Source organism: Cinclus cinclus, chromosome 3 (assembly GCF_963662255.1).
Source record: "Cinclus cinclus chromosome 3, bCinCin1.1, whole genome shotgun sequence".
NCBI classification, from domain to species: Eukaryota; Metazoa; Chordata; class Aves; order Passeriformes; family Cinclidae; genus Cinclus; species Cinclus cinclus.
The window spans coordinates 23,423,416-23,437,626 of record NC_085048.1 but is presented as its reverse complement, the minus strand read 5'-3'; positions in this window follow the sequence as shown (position 1 = coordinate 23,437,626).

The window sequence follows — 14,211 nt, the reverse complement described above, 5'->3', positions numbered from 1 at the left end:
GCCACCCTCAGGCTCAGCCATGCCACATAACCTCACCCTGTGAGGAAGCACAAGCTCCCAGAGACCACCCTGCATCCTCCTCCCTGGTCCCCTGAGAGACAGTTGTCTCCCTCCCCTCCAGCCCTGCCTCTTGTGGGCACACATGTCCCCATGGCTGGATGGAAACCACATCACAACCCCGAGCCAGATTACAGCTGTGGTTTTGTTCCCATTGGCTGAGGCTTCAGCTAGATTAATTCATTTGTTGTTCAGACTAGGCTTGTGCAAACTCAAGGGAGACGGTAGGGATGAGCAGGAGGGAGGCACTACTATATCTTTTAGCACAAATTCTGGCAAATGTGAGCTTAAAAATACAATTCCTATCCCTGAACCAGCTTCTCAGCCCTAGCAAAGCAATCCTTTTCAGCCTTCTCTCCATGAATGTGGAGGACACATCTGCCTCTGCAATTGGGCTACACAAGTCATACAGCCCACAAAGAGCAGCTGGAACGGAATTTGGAAGTGCCAGGAGAGGAGGGTCTGAAAACGTTCACTTCAGACAAATCACTGGGTCTGCAAAAAACTAAACGAAGCAGTCAGCTGCCTGCATTGCATGGGAGCCTCATGGCAACACTCAGGACACTGTACATAGAGCTTTCTGTGTAATTTTTAATTATGTTTCTATTTGCTAGGGACTAAGAAATTTGACAAACTCTTGTTCTCCCCTTTGCAAAAAGAATTAGAAGGTTTGAGCTGTATCAGACCATGACACGTGTGATGTTGCTCATTGACACAGGCAAGAGAGACCCAGACAAGGTGCTCTTGCTCCAAGAGGGCTCCTGAACCAGACTGGCCCTGTGTTGGGGAACTCATGGAAAAAGTTGCTGCTGCACAGTGATCTCCCCACAAATACTTTGAGATTGCCTTCTCTCTCTGTGCATCCCCCTTCTCCCCATAACTTTGAATTGCAATTAAAAAGAAAGTACCTGAGTGTAATTCCTGAAACTACTTTTTCTATTGAAACTCCTCTGAAAGCTGTGCTCTGTGGAGTACCAAAATCCTGTTTACATCTGCACTTTCCACTTGAAGCTTTTGGAAATAATGATGGTGCCAAAGATTAAAATAAACCAATTCACCAGCCAGAAGAGAAAATACTTCTTGCCATACTTATCCCTTTTTATGTTTTAGTATGTTTCCTACCAGTTTTGGTAGGAAAGTGGCAGAGTTGATGGCAAATTTGATCTATCAATCCAAATAAGGAATAACAGGTGCCACCTGGGGGAAAAAAAAAATCAGAGGAACTTAAAAACAGTTATGGCTAAATGTATTCTTTTTTTTTTTTTTTTTGCATTCCAGAAGGTTCCCTTTGGTCTCTCGTGGAGATAATACATGAACATTAGGATGAAATACTGGTGTGCTGTTCAAACTTTTCACCTGAGATTGAATTATAAGATAGAGATGCTGAATCACTGGTCTTTTTTATTAGCTCAGAAAAATAACATGACATTACTCAAGGATAGAGACCAGCCAAATTTTTCTGAAGATAAGAAATGGATTCATTTTTCCTGAAAAAATAATTCCTTATCTTTCTGGCTTCATTTGGTGATACACCAACAGAAAACCAAAACTAACTGATAAAAACGATTTGTTCATTTATTTTCTTACAGAATATTTGATCCTTTTAGATGATTTCAAATAGCATCATATTGGGTCAGAAATTCCTGACTACCAAGGAACTGGAAACCTGATTTTCATAGCATTGCTGCCACATATTGATGTAACTTATCATGGAAAACACCCCATATTGATTATATATAACCATAGTATGGCTAAACAACAATACAAAGAAACACATCCACAAATTTTAATTGTTTTCAACTCCAAGCAGCCTAAGATCTAACATGAGAGCAGAGAGTCTTAGGGGAGCATGAGAACAGCTATTTAGTTCAGATGGAATTGTTCAGGTTGACAGAGGGAGCTGGGAATGTGGTCAGTATTTTCTAAAATGAAGCATCTTACAGGTTTGTTATAAAATAGTGGTGTTAAACTTTCAGAAACAAAGATCCTAGTCACAGGTGACTAATTATCATACAGTTTGATCCAGGGGAGCTCCTCTATTCCAGTGCTTGCTGAACAGCAACTAAACATTTCTGTGTATTTTTGGCAATTATATTTACTTTTGGTACCATCCCCACAAGAAGCAATTTTCCATTTCAAAGTTGTATCATCTACTTTTAGATCTCTTAGTATTTCAAAAGGATGAGCATATTTAAAATAAATTACATCTTTTGTGCAGTCAATCAAATGTTTTCCCATCAACTAGGACAGTTTCTGACTCTTGTCTCAGGTTTGGATTCTGCTACTGAGCAGCTTTGTAGGTGTTGAAGAAGTCAGTGTGCAAGTGAGACAGCTTAACAAATGCAGAAATCTGAGATGCAGAAACTTGCTTCCTTCAGAAGTACAATATGAAACTGAATAGCAGCTATTGTCTTTATTTTACAGTGGGCAAAATTATGTCCTATGTCTTAAGGAATGACGAAATCAGGACAGAAATTAATAATTTAGTGTTTTCTGATTGGTACAATATACAAATCTGGCATCAGTGTTTACAGGAAACTGTCCAGTAGTTCTCACTTGAAGTCCTTCATCTGACTTTGCAAGACTTCCATACAGCTGAAAATTTTCACTCTTGGTATCACTAAGAGTGCCTGTCATTAGAAAATGTTGACAAAAAACAGTTGTCATTACTGAGAACAAGAAAAGACATAAAATACACCTTCTTTATGGAGGGGCTTAGTCACTGTTGAGAATATGACCAGGTGGGAAACATGCTGTTTCATAGGTTGACAAGACTACAATTGGTCCCTTGGGAATCTCTTTGGTAACTATGAATTTGGTGAAAAAATTTCCATTTGGAAAGGTGAGGTTGCATGGTATAAGAAACTCCTCAAATTCCAAGGACACAACAAACTTGGGTTGGAAGTTCTGAGGGGGCCCTGCTCCTCCAGTTTGTGGAGGTTTATGAACCAAGCAGGGACTGGCAGATATGCCATCCCCACACAGCAAAAGACAAACACTTATCACAGAGAAATTATGAAAAACAAGTACAAGACAGTTCTGTGCTCAGCTCCTATTAGGTTCTTCTGGAGTTGGGAATAAGCAAGTTTCATCTATCAGCATATAATATGTCAAAGGCAATGAGAACACAGATGTCTCAGCATCCTTCTGGCACTGACTCCCTAGGAAGGGCAGCCTGTCTCTGAGTGCAGTTCAAAGGGCAGAGGATGCGTTATAAATCAAAAGCATCTTAACTTGCTGAAGAGCACATAAATGACAACATGAGTGGTGTATTCACAGGACACCTGCATTTTCACCTTCCCAGTTTTGTGAAACTATGAGGTTATTCACACACAACACCCAAAAAAATGGCCCTGCACTGAAAGAAAATTGTTATTGCAAAGTCAATACATTTAATGTCATGAAATGCCAGAATTAAGCTTTCCTAATGTGACATCCTGTTGTGTACATATTATGATACACTTCTTTAATGATACAACTGCATCGTGCTTCTTTCAAGAAATCCCTACTTCATTCAGTACACAGGAACAGATGAGATTTCTTAATGAGATTCTAGGCAGGATTTTTATTAACATTGATCTTCTACACTCTCTTTTGTTTACTGAACTCACTCCCAGTACAGCTCTGAATAGGAAATTAAAAATGTAATATTTTATGTAATTATTCTCAAAGTTCAAATCAACTGCAACTGTGTTCTATGACTCAGTAATCCAGGACAGTAAACTAAAAATTGTAGACTAAGCAAGCTGTGAAAACATAGTTTTCGTGTCTTGTGTCCCCAGGCTGTGTGAGATAGCCATGTCCAGCTGCATTTACTGTGGCAGTACTCCTACCCTTGTTGAAAGTTCTCCACTCAACCCTAAACATTGATAATTCAGAAAGCAGCATATTTCAGCTCAGGCCCAGAAAATACACATTTTTTACTCAATGGGCACAGTTACACTAATGTCCTCAGGCTGATTGACTGAAGGATATGTTTGCACTGTACAGACTACAGAGAATACCTGAAGGTATCATAGGGAAATATGAAGTTGAAAGCTTGAAATTCCCTCTGATCTATGCTAGGACAGACCACTGTATCCAGTGCCTACAGACAAAAAAGAAAAGAACTCCTTTCTTCAAAGGAAGTATGTCCACCTGAAGGACATATTTTTCCTTGAGTTTTGGTTAATCTGTCCACTTGAAGGTGGACCATTCATCCAGTTTTCCAGGAGACAACACATAAGGGATACTTTGTGCAACCAGAAGCACTGGGCTGAGAGCTGCCTGTAAGGCAGTGGCAACTGCAACATGGGAACTTTGACTTTCAGGCTGCCAAAAGGTCCAATATGCTATGCCAAAGAAAAAAAGCCAGCATAAATAGCCCGTTTGTTTAAAAAAAAGTGGAAACCATAATCCATTTAAAGGTTTCAGAGGAGAATACATTAAGGAAAACCAGCAAATACATTCTCTGTGTGGGCTGGCTCTTTCACTCATGATTTCTTAACACACTAGCCCTAGGAGAACTTTGAAGAAAGATGCAAAGGTTTTCACATGTAGATGCCCTCTTGAATGCCTGGCATATCTCACCCAGCCTCCAGCCACCAAGGCAGAGGGCAAGGAGGTCCAGCAAGTCCTGTGTTGTACCTTCAGCCCTGTGTGCTGTCCTGGCCACCCTCTGAAGTTTATGTCCAGGCATGTGCTTTGTTCTCCAGCACGCGAGGCTGTCCATGTTTTGGCATGAATCACCCTTGTGCTGCCATGCAAACGATGCTCCCATGTTCCTGCCACTGCACCTGCCCAGCCAAAGCAGGATGCCAGAAGCAACAGTGAGTCATTGCTATATTCACCCCAAGACACTGTTGCGTGAGGAAGACAGGTTCTTGCTGAGTTTTGTTTATAAGAAAGCTGAAGCTGTACTTCCCACAGAGCTTAAAAAGTGAACAAGAAAGCCTCAGATGACATTTCAAGGGAGGATGGCTTGGTAGGTGCCTTTTCTTTCAAACTAACCTCAGTAGAAGAATGAGGATATAATCAGGTAAGTGGCAAAATGAATGATTAATCCACACATCAGATAACTAACCCAGTTTTGAAAGAATATCGTATTTTATTATTTTAGATTGAAAAGCAGGATGGTTCAAAACTTAAGGGATTAAAACTGCCCCAACTCCAGCCAATGGAAATATTGTCTTTCACTTCAACAAAAATAGAAAATGTCTTCAGTAAATCTGGAAAAACTTTGAAATGCTGGAATGATTACTAGTTGCTGCCAACCATTAACTTTCCTCTTCTCCAACTGAATTATGCCAAATCTTTCATGGGCAGTATGTTTAATCGCCATTTACTTATTTGCTGTCTTCCTTTTCTGTAGATTTTTGAGAGGAAGATGGAAAGCTGATCTGTTTCCAGAATTTATGATAGGGGAAAAAAACAGCTGAAAAATGGGGGGAAAAAAGAGAAAGAAAGCTCACCTTAGTCCCATGGAGCGGGCAAGAGAGATTGTTGTCTCCTGGAGAGAGCTGAGGGGCAAGCCTACAAAATATTACTATACTGTATTACTATACTATAAAATATACTAGTATTGACCACCCTCCCTCAGAGCAAAGCCATGTTGCTGGTGTCTCACTGATCTGTCATATTGCAGTCCCAGCTTCATCCACTTAAACCCACGCTGTGAAAGACAAAACCATAATAATAAAAATAACATGTATATGAAGGATGATGCTGAACTGTGCATGAACAGAATTTGGCCATTTGTTATTCAGGAGTAGTGGCACTTTACCACAAAGAACATTAACCCGATTTCCATTGCTATAGAGTTCTTGTTCAGTTCTCCTCTACCTTTCCCTGGACCCAGATCCAGTCACATCCTTTGTGTTAGCTTTGTGCTCATCAGTACATTCATGCTTTGAGTCAACTCCATATGCTATCACAAACAATTCACCTGTTTTTCAGTTTAATATTCTTCTCAGTTCCAGTAATTAGAATTGTCTTGGTGCAGGGTCAGAAAACACAAGCCAGTGCATGTGAGGGGAGGTAGGCCAAGGCAGAAGGAGAACAGGGAAAAGGGTACAAAATCTCTTTATGTGGAAACGAGCTGTTAGACAATCTCAAGCCCAAACGTGTAACTTTACCTGTGTAGCTTTGCTGCAGACACTTTAATTCTTTGTTTTGTGTCCTGCAGGCTTCTCTTAATAGCTATCTTAATACTGCTGCCTGACAGTAATTACATAGCCTGGCTCAAAGGATTGAGCAATAATGTGATAAGGTGAATATGAAGAACTCCAAGAGAAAGCTACCTCTTCAATATGTTTAGAGGCCTGAAATGTTGAATAGTATCTATTGAGGTGTTTCCAGAGCACTTATCCATCCCTTTAGAGATGCACGTTTAGTTGTAGCACCTTTGTCTTTGAAAATATATGCCTTCCCTCTCAACCACCTCCTGGGTCATTTAGGACCACATCTTTCTTTCTGCAACAAAGGCTGAGAAACAAGTGTGGTAACACCACCAAAGCTAACACCACCTGCAGCCCATGATTCATAGCTACTTCCAATAGTGGTGTTTATGCAGCATGTGGAAGCAGCAGTGAGACAGCACCTGGGAGCTGTTCCCTCACATAACTCAGTTTCTCACTGGGGAAAAGCAGATTTATTCAGCTTATATTCCACCCATTTCTCAGTACCTGAAGCTCTATCCAGAAATACAAGCAGCCAAAGAAAGATAAAAATGGAATGTAAAACTATTCAAATACCTGAACTATTCAATGGAAGGCCAATGTCATCTTTCTTGATATGGCCGGTCTATTTGCAAATTGGTGGTTCAGCCTCACTACCATTTGCTGAGCAAGGCAATAGTGTGTTTTACTCAAGAACATCTTTAGGCTTATTAATAAACTCAGTCTTCTGTCACATGTAGTAACACACAGGTTTCTACTTGGGATTTTGAAGAACCCTTTCATGATATAGTTAAAGCCTTGTCCTTGGTGGAGTGCCACAGAATTACACAGCTTTTATGAAAAAGAAGATTAAAGCAGACTGGAGTCATGAGAAATTTGAGAAGAACACAGGTTTCTCAGGGGGTGATCCATATGAACAAAACCTGTACACTAAAAGGGAGGTTATAACCAGCATTAGACTGAATTCTTTTAAGCGTGGAATCTTTTTGAATCTGTGTCTGCTGTTCTTCCTTCTTTCTCTGCTTCTGTATGCCCCCAACAGCCTGCACTGAGGGAACCCTGCAGCCTTCTCTGCCTCTTTATACCAAGCATTGATCCATGCAGGGCACAAACCCAACAATGCTGCCTTGGTGCTGCCACCCAATAGCCATGGCTTTGGAAAGAACCAGCTGGCAGCAGCTAATCCAACTGGCAAAACCTGGGAATCCTGGTGTCAGCACCACAGAGCGTGGGAGAGCTGCAGGTTTGGCAGGCAGATGGTTGCTCTTTTACACAACTGTGCAAAGTACAGTTCTTGTGATAAAACATTACAGTTCATGACAGGTTATTTGGGGCGAGGGTTACATTTCCCTGAGTCTTATCTTGGTACCTGATGCATTCTTTGGCAGAAGTGGGAATTTGGACAAAGATTAAAGAAGTTATGGATGTGAACAACTTGGTTACCACATGGAGGCTGTATTGCTGTTACTGGCAGTATTAGGAGAGCTTAGAAATGTGAGGCATATAATCATTTACAGGCACAGGAAATAAACCAGGCAGTTATTTTCTATAAACCTCAAATACTAGAACAATGGAGCCCTGGGGAATTTGGTAGTGCAAAACATGGTTTGGGTTCCAACTCTTACCTCACCTGCTCAGGTTTAACTATTTCTTCATACTTAAAGTAAAAATCTTCCTGAATGCATATATATATTATTATTATTATGCATATATATATATAGCAGAGCTTGAGCTGAAACAGGGAATATAAGCATCTGAAACATAAGCCTTGTGCAAAGCAATGTTAGAAATACATACTTGATTATATGAAGGTGTATCACTATTTTAAAAGCTTTTTGCATATACTTATTACTTTATCATCATAGGTTTAATATCAGCTGGTGAATGGCCAGGAGAATATGGTTTGTCAGCCCTCCCAAGGAAACAAGTCTAAGAAGAGGTGAGGACACAGTACACACTTCATCTAGCAGCTCCTCTGACCTTCTGCACAGGGAAATAAATGGGTCACCATCCATGGGTCTCTGAGACTGACATCAGGGGTTTGCCAGGGAACATACAGGGAATATAATACAGCTCAGACCAACACTTCCTTCAGCAGCCCTGACCTTCTCAACAGCCTTCTTTGACCCAGTGCTCTCCCCTCCACTTCTCAGTCACTGGTGTTTCTGTATTAAATGCCTTTCAGGGTTGTAGCCCACCAGTTAGGCTGTTTCATGAGTGCTGCCATAGGGCAGGGATGCCACTAACCAGTTCCTGGCTCCTACTAGCTACACAGATGAAAGCAGTAAGATGAGAGAGAGCAGGACAAGAACCATATCTAACAAACCATTGCCCATTTCACTGCCTGGGGGTCCCTGTTGGAAGGGGGCACCGCAGTGGGGCACAGCATGGAGGGAAGCTGTGTACCTGCCTGCAAAGCCCTCTGCAACCCACAGGCTGCCTCTCCTCACAGGCAGGTGTGTCACTCTCCACTGCCAGCACCCCTGGCAGGCTGTCACTGTTGTTTCTTACGCAGTAATTCCATGGCAGGCTTTACGGGAGACTGGGAATCTTACTCAACAACAACTGCATCAACCCCTAAAGCTGGGGATCTAAAGGTAAGGTAAGCAATAATTATTTCAGGTATTTGAATTAAACTTTGTGTCTCCCTCACAAAGCAGTCTGACATCTCTGCTCCTCTGCTTGCCCACCTGCACACAAGACCACTTGCCAGTTCCTCAGCAGTGCTATAAATAACAGCAACATATTACAAAGTGCTGTAACTCTAAGTACTAGGCCAATTTTTAAAACTGTATCAATTAATCCACCCAAAAAAATTTCACGAAAAGTATTTTCCATATCATGTTTGATTTATCTTTGAAATAGAGCCTCCAAAATATTTGTAACTTGCCTCTGGAAGAGAGACCCTGAGAAGTACTGATCTGGTGGAAACACCTAGGAGGTATGAATGGTGTTAACAGTAACCTTCAAAGAGTTTTCTTATAGCAAATACTGAGTTTCTCTCTAAATGTTCCCTTTTGCTACGGTTTCTTCTTACTGTTTTGATTTGGCACTCATCTCTGTCTAAATTCTTTTAAAAACCACCAACTAACCAATTTCATTCACAGAGACAAGGGGAATGCATTTCCAGTAATTTTCAAGTTTTCAATAGAACTTAATACTCTATATAAAATCAAATACACAATATGAAGCAGAAGAAATGAAAATACTTTGTAATTAAAGATTTGGAGACATGGACCTTTAAAATACAAGAGGATTATTCACATTTGGTACATTGTTACCTGACCAAAAGCCTACATGATGAGCAATCTTGTAAATATTGACTACTCCCACCAGGAACTGTAACTTATACTGCAGTGAATTCTACCCTTATTTTCCCCACTAAGAATCAATACTTTATTCTTAGCTACTAAACTTTATGTAAAAAATATGCTACAGCTTGAGTGTGGCAAGAAAGACAAGACACCTGCTAAAGAGAAAAATATTATTTATTTATTCTGCTTTTCAACTAACTTTTGAATGCTCCAACCCACATTGAACTAATATTTGTGGTTTTGTGAATTCTTTTCAGGAGATGTGGATGATGGAATTAGGACTTTCTGGCATCTTGTCCTTCAAGAGAATACATGTGTGCAAAAAAAGTGCATGCACCTGCAGTCCTGCCTGTGGTGGGAATTCAAGTAACCAAGGAACTCAGTCACTTTGTTAAGATGCACACTCTGAATTCAGGCTTTTGTAAAGCTTAATCATCAACAGAATCTTTGGAAGGACTTTGCACTCAGCCACTGTCTTTCTTATGTCTAAAGAATTTCACTGCTTCTGATACAATGAATTAAGTGATGTATTAAAGACAACAACTCAGCATGCAGAGAGGATGAGAAGGTAGCCTTCAGCTTTTCTACTGAGCACCTGGCATTCATTTATTTTATATTACACACTTATCTACTAAGCAAAAACCCCCACAGGTCAGCCTATGGAAAAGAATATAATCTTATAATAGAGGGTCTCCATCTTAGAAGATGCTAGAAAGAAAATAAATGGGAAAATAATTTGGAAGTTCTTGCATTATTTGGAATTCTTTATATCTTGTGGATGTCATCAAAGAGCCTCTTTAGGACAGATCTGGACACAGGGACAGCTGAAGTGGTAGGAGAGTGCACTTCCAAGTGAACTGGTGGTGGCAGGAGAAAAAGGTGAACAGGATGGCATCAGTCACCATGCCAGACCACTCTGAGAGGGAGCAGCTCAGCAATGTGCACACAGAATAATTCACACACTACAACTGCTATTACTGCCAGCAGCATTCATGGCATGATTAGATATGCCCAAGTCAGTGAAGGCACCATAATCATGTCCTGTCCACAGACATAGCAAAAGAATACGTGGGCTACTCAGAAATGAGAAATTCAAGTTCCTTGCAAAAGGAACATGCTCATACAGACCAAAGTGGTGAACCAATGTGATTATATTCACTTTTTACACAAATGCATGAAACTTTATAGACTGAAATGCACAATTCAACCTTACTGAAGTAAAAAACTTCAACCCTCAAAATCTGTGTTATCAATAAAAATTCACCAAAAACATCCTAGAAATGCACCATTTAGGCTCATGACATAACTTAATGCTACTACAGTTATTTCTACATCAGGCAACAGCAAGAAAAAGAAATTTTAAAGTAATACTGAGAAGCCAGAACAGTGTCTCTCATACACTAATTGAGAAGCTGGCTTGGAGAGGAATAAGCACATTTAGTTAGACCAGATTAAGTCCCCATTAGTCATATTCCTCATCGCACAGCAGGAAGACTTTAACTGAAGATACATCAGGAGACCCTTCCCTTTAATCTTTGCAGTGTCCTGACTTCCTTCTCCCCCCAGATAGATCATTTAATCCAAGTTGCTAGTCAGCAAGACTTTCTGTATCAAGAAATAATTGACTGAGCACAGATCTCTGTAGTGCCTCAGGAAATGTCTGGAGACCTCCTCACTCAAAAGGAAGCAGTTATTGCATCTGCTGCTCACCTGAGTCAATTATACTGGACACAAGTGCATATCATAAATTATAGACCTGGAAGCATAAAAATTGGATCTAAAAATCTAAAAAATAATAATTTTTTTCTACCAAACATAAAATTTCAAAACTTTGGAAGTGGATTGTTTCATTTGAAGTCTTCTCATTTTACTCAGAGAATAACACAATATATAGCAATGCCAGCTCAACAATCACCTTGAACAAAGCTGCTTTAAAATTTTTTGCAGATGATTCATGAAGTAAAACAACTCTTTCTTTCTTCCTTCTAATAACAGCCTCATCACAAGACATCTGCTCATTACTTACTACTTTTAATGACAGCCAGTAAAAGAAAGGAGTCTGTAGGATTGGCCTCCCCATGAGCCTACATATCTTTCATCTCTCCCAGCGGGTATATTCTCAAAGAGCCAAGCTACTCTATTTAGGTTTAGTGGCAGCTGATTTGAATAGCTTTGCAGCTATACAAAATACAAAGTGAGTTATCCTCTGTGGAGAAAGGCAGGAACATGTCAAACAGCTCCTTGTTGTGCAGAATGCAAGTAACATATTCTCCTCCGATCAACTTACCAAATAACAGGTAGATCAGCCTTTTCCCTCAATGATTTCATTTGGACTGTTCAGAAAAAGTAGTTAAACCTTGAGGCTGGGGATATGGGTACAAAGTAAACTAATAACATCATCCAAAGTACTGCCTGTATGTTCAGAAAAGCTATTTTCATATTAAGTGTACTGGAAATAATTATACATGATACTTAGTGTACTGGAAATAATTATACACCATTAAGCATGTGGGCAGGTATCATACAAAGGTGGTTTGTCTTTAAGTAATATTTTAGGTGATGTGCAAATGAACATTTCTGCATGTGATGCTGTCAACTTTGGAATGACTTAGTCCTCCACTATGGATCACACCACACTGCCAGAACACATACCTTGGAACTAGAGGGGGAAAAGCTTCAGCTAAAGGTGGTGAACACTTCATAAACACAGCTGACTAGTCACACTGTTATGCTAGAGACTGCAGTGTGAGAAAAGAGTTTATATATTTATCAGTTTTACTGGTGCAAAAGGAAAATACCTTGATTTTCTGATGTAAACAATGTATTAGCTCTATAGTTGATGAGACTACACACACAGGACTGGAAATAAAGCAGATGTTGGCACTGAAGTAACACAAAAATGAGCTGAGTTTAAATACTGAGAAAGACATGACACTGAAAATGTGCTCTTGAATTGCAGGTCAAAGAGTAGCATTAGTGGTCAGCTGAAGAGTACAGACTGCATAATAGCAGCTTGCAATATAATAAAACTGATCTTATTTTCAAAATTTTGTGTGTGTTGCTGGAAATGTTTACAGTGCATTATACACCAGCACACTCAAAGCAGCTGGGATTATACCAAATATTCAATTCTTCCAGAAAAGTTTCTCAGTAACACAGGGCTCTTGCTGTCAGCCAAGTGAACTGAGAGCATGGACCCTAAACAATACAGACAGGTTGGCTCAGATTCCTAAAATGACAATATTAACTTTGATTTGGTACAACAAGGTTTGCTCCAGACCCAGGCTCAAGACTGCCCCAAGAGCCAGAGAGGGTCTAACACAGCTGCTGGCTCTCAGGTGCTGCTTGTCAGGCCAGGACTCCTCAGGTGCTTCAGCTTTAACTCAAAGCTGTGGAAAAGCTGAGACTGGATGGCAGCATGATGGCACCGACACGAAATCTTGAAATTTTGGTGCAACTGCCCTCAAACATGCAAGGTTTTGTCACCTTAGATCTGAAATAAAGTACAAATTGGCTTTCACATGACAGATAGGCCTCATCAGACTGCCATTACCAAGTGTGACATTTTTGGTCTCTTGATGTTTCAAAAATAAAAAAGGCTGTGGGATTTTTTAGCTAGAATAAAAGACTGTTTTCTTGTCCCCAAAATTAAGTCAACCAGCCATCTCCAGATCTACTACACTACCAACAACAGCACTGCTTTCAATCAGGCCAGCCTGTACAATTTAGGCCAAAACCATGAGTTCTTTGGGTTTTTTTAAATAAAAAAGCTCCTAAAAAAAGAGTTCATTATAAATTGTTTGTAATTGTAACGATTACCGCTTGTTCTGTCAGTGCTGCCCTTTGTGCAGAAACTTATGTTGTTACAACACTTCCAAGTCATTTTACTTTAATATTCGCTATATTCCACTAATGCATTTTGGTTTTGTTATTCTATTATCTTGGGAGCTTACTCTATCCTTTAGGTACCTCATATCCTGGAATAAAGACAATTAAGCAGTTCTTGTAAGTACAGTCGTTCAGTTAATGAAAGATCTAATAATACAGTTCATCCATTAGTGGGCGATATCACAGTTTAAATACCTTACTAATTCTCAAAGCATTGGTTTATCATATCCCAGCAGCCTATGATCAGCTTTGTGAATGCAACAACGAGGGTCCAGGAGTAATGAATTTCAGCTTCTCAGCAGTGAGAAACTCTCTTCGTGTTAACGTCCAGCCTTTTGTCTCTTCATTTAGTAAAGACTTAACACTAAGAGGCCTTCCTTCTACTTTTTATCGAATGTAAAATACACGCCTCGACACGCCCCCGTATCCTCCTTCCTGAGGCACTGCTGTTGAAGTTCCCTCCAGAAAAACTCCCGAGTAACAAACTCAATTTCAACATCTTCACGAGCTCGGTTTATGGTTGACCCACAACCCGTCGCTCCGCAGCTGGAGATGCACAGGAGGATGTATGGGGGGGTGAGGTGTGACATCTCTGGGTTTCACTCCACCGCTCCGAGCATCACGTTTTCCCCGGGTGATCCGTTCTGTGCAACACACAGCAGCGTTCGCAGGCCGTCCGCGCTTTGGGGCCTTTCAATCGGGGCTTTTATTTTGGCGCTCTCAGCCCCACAAGGGTCCCTTTCCCTCAGGAGCACCAGCCCGGCCAGACGCGCCCCGTCCTGCCGGGGGACACCCTC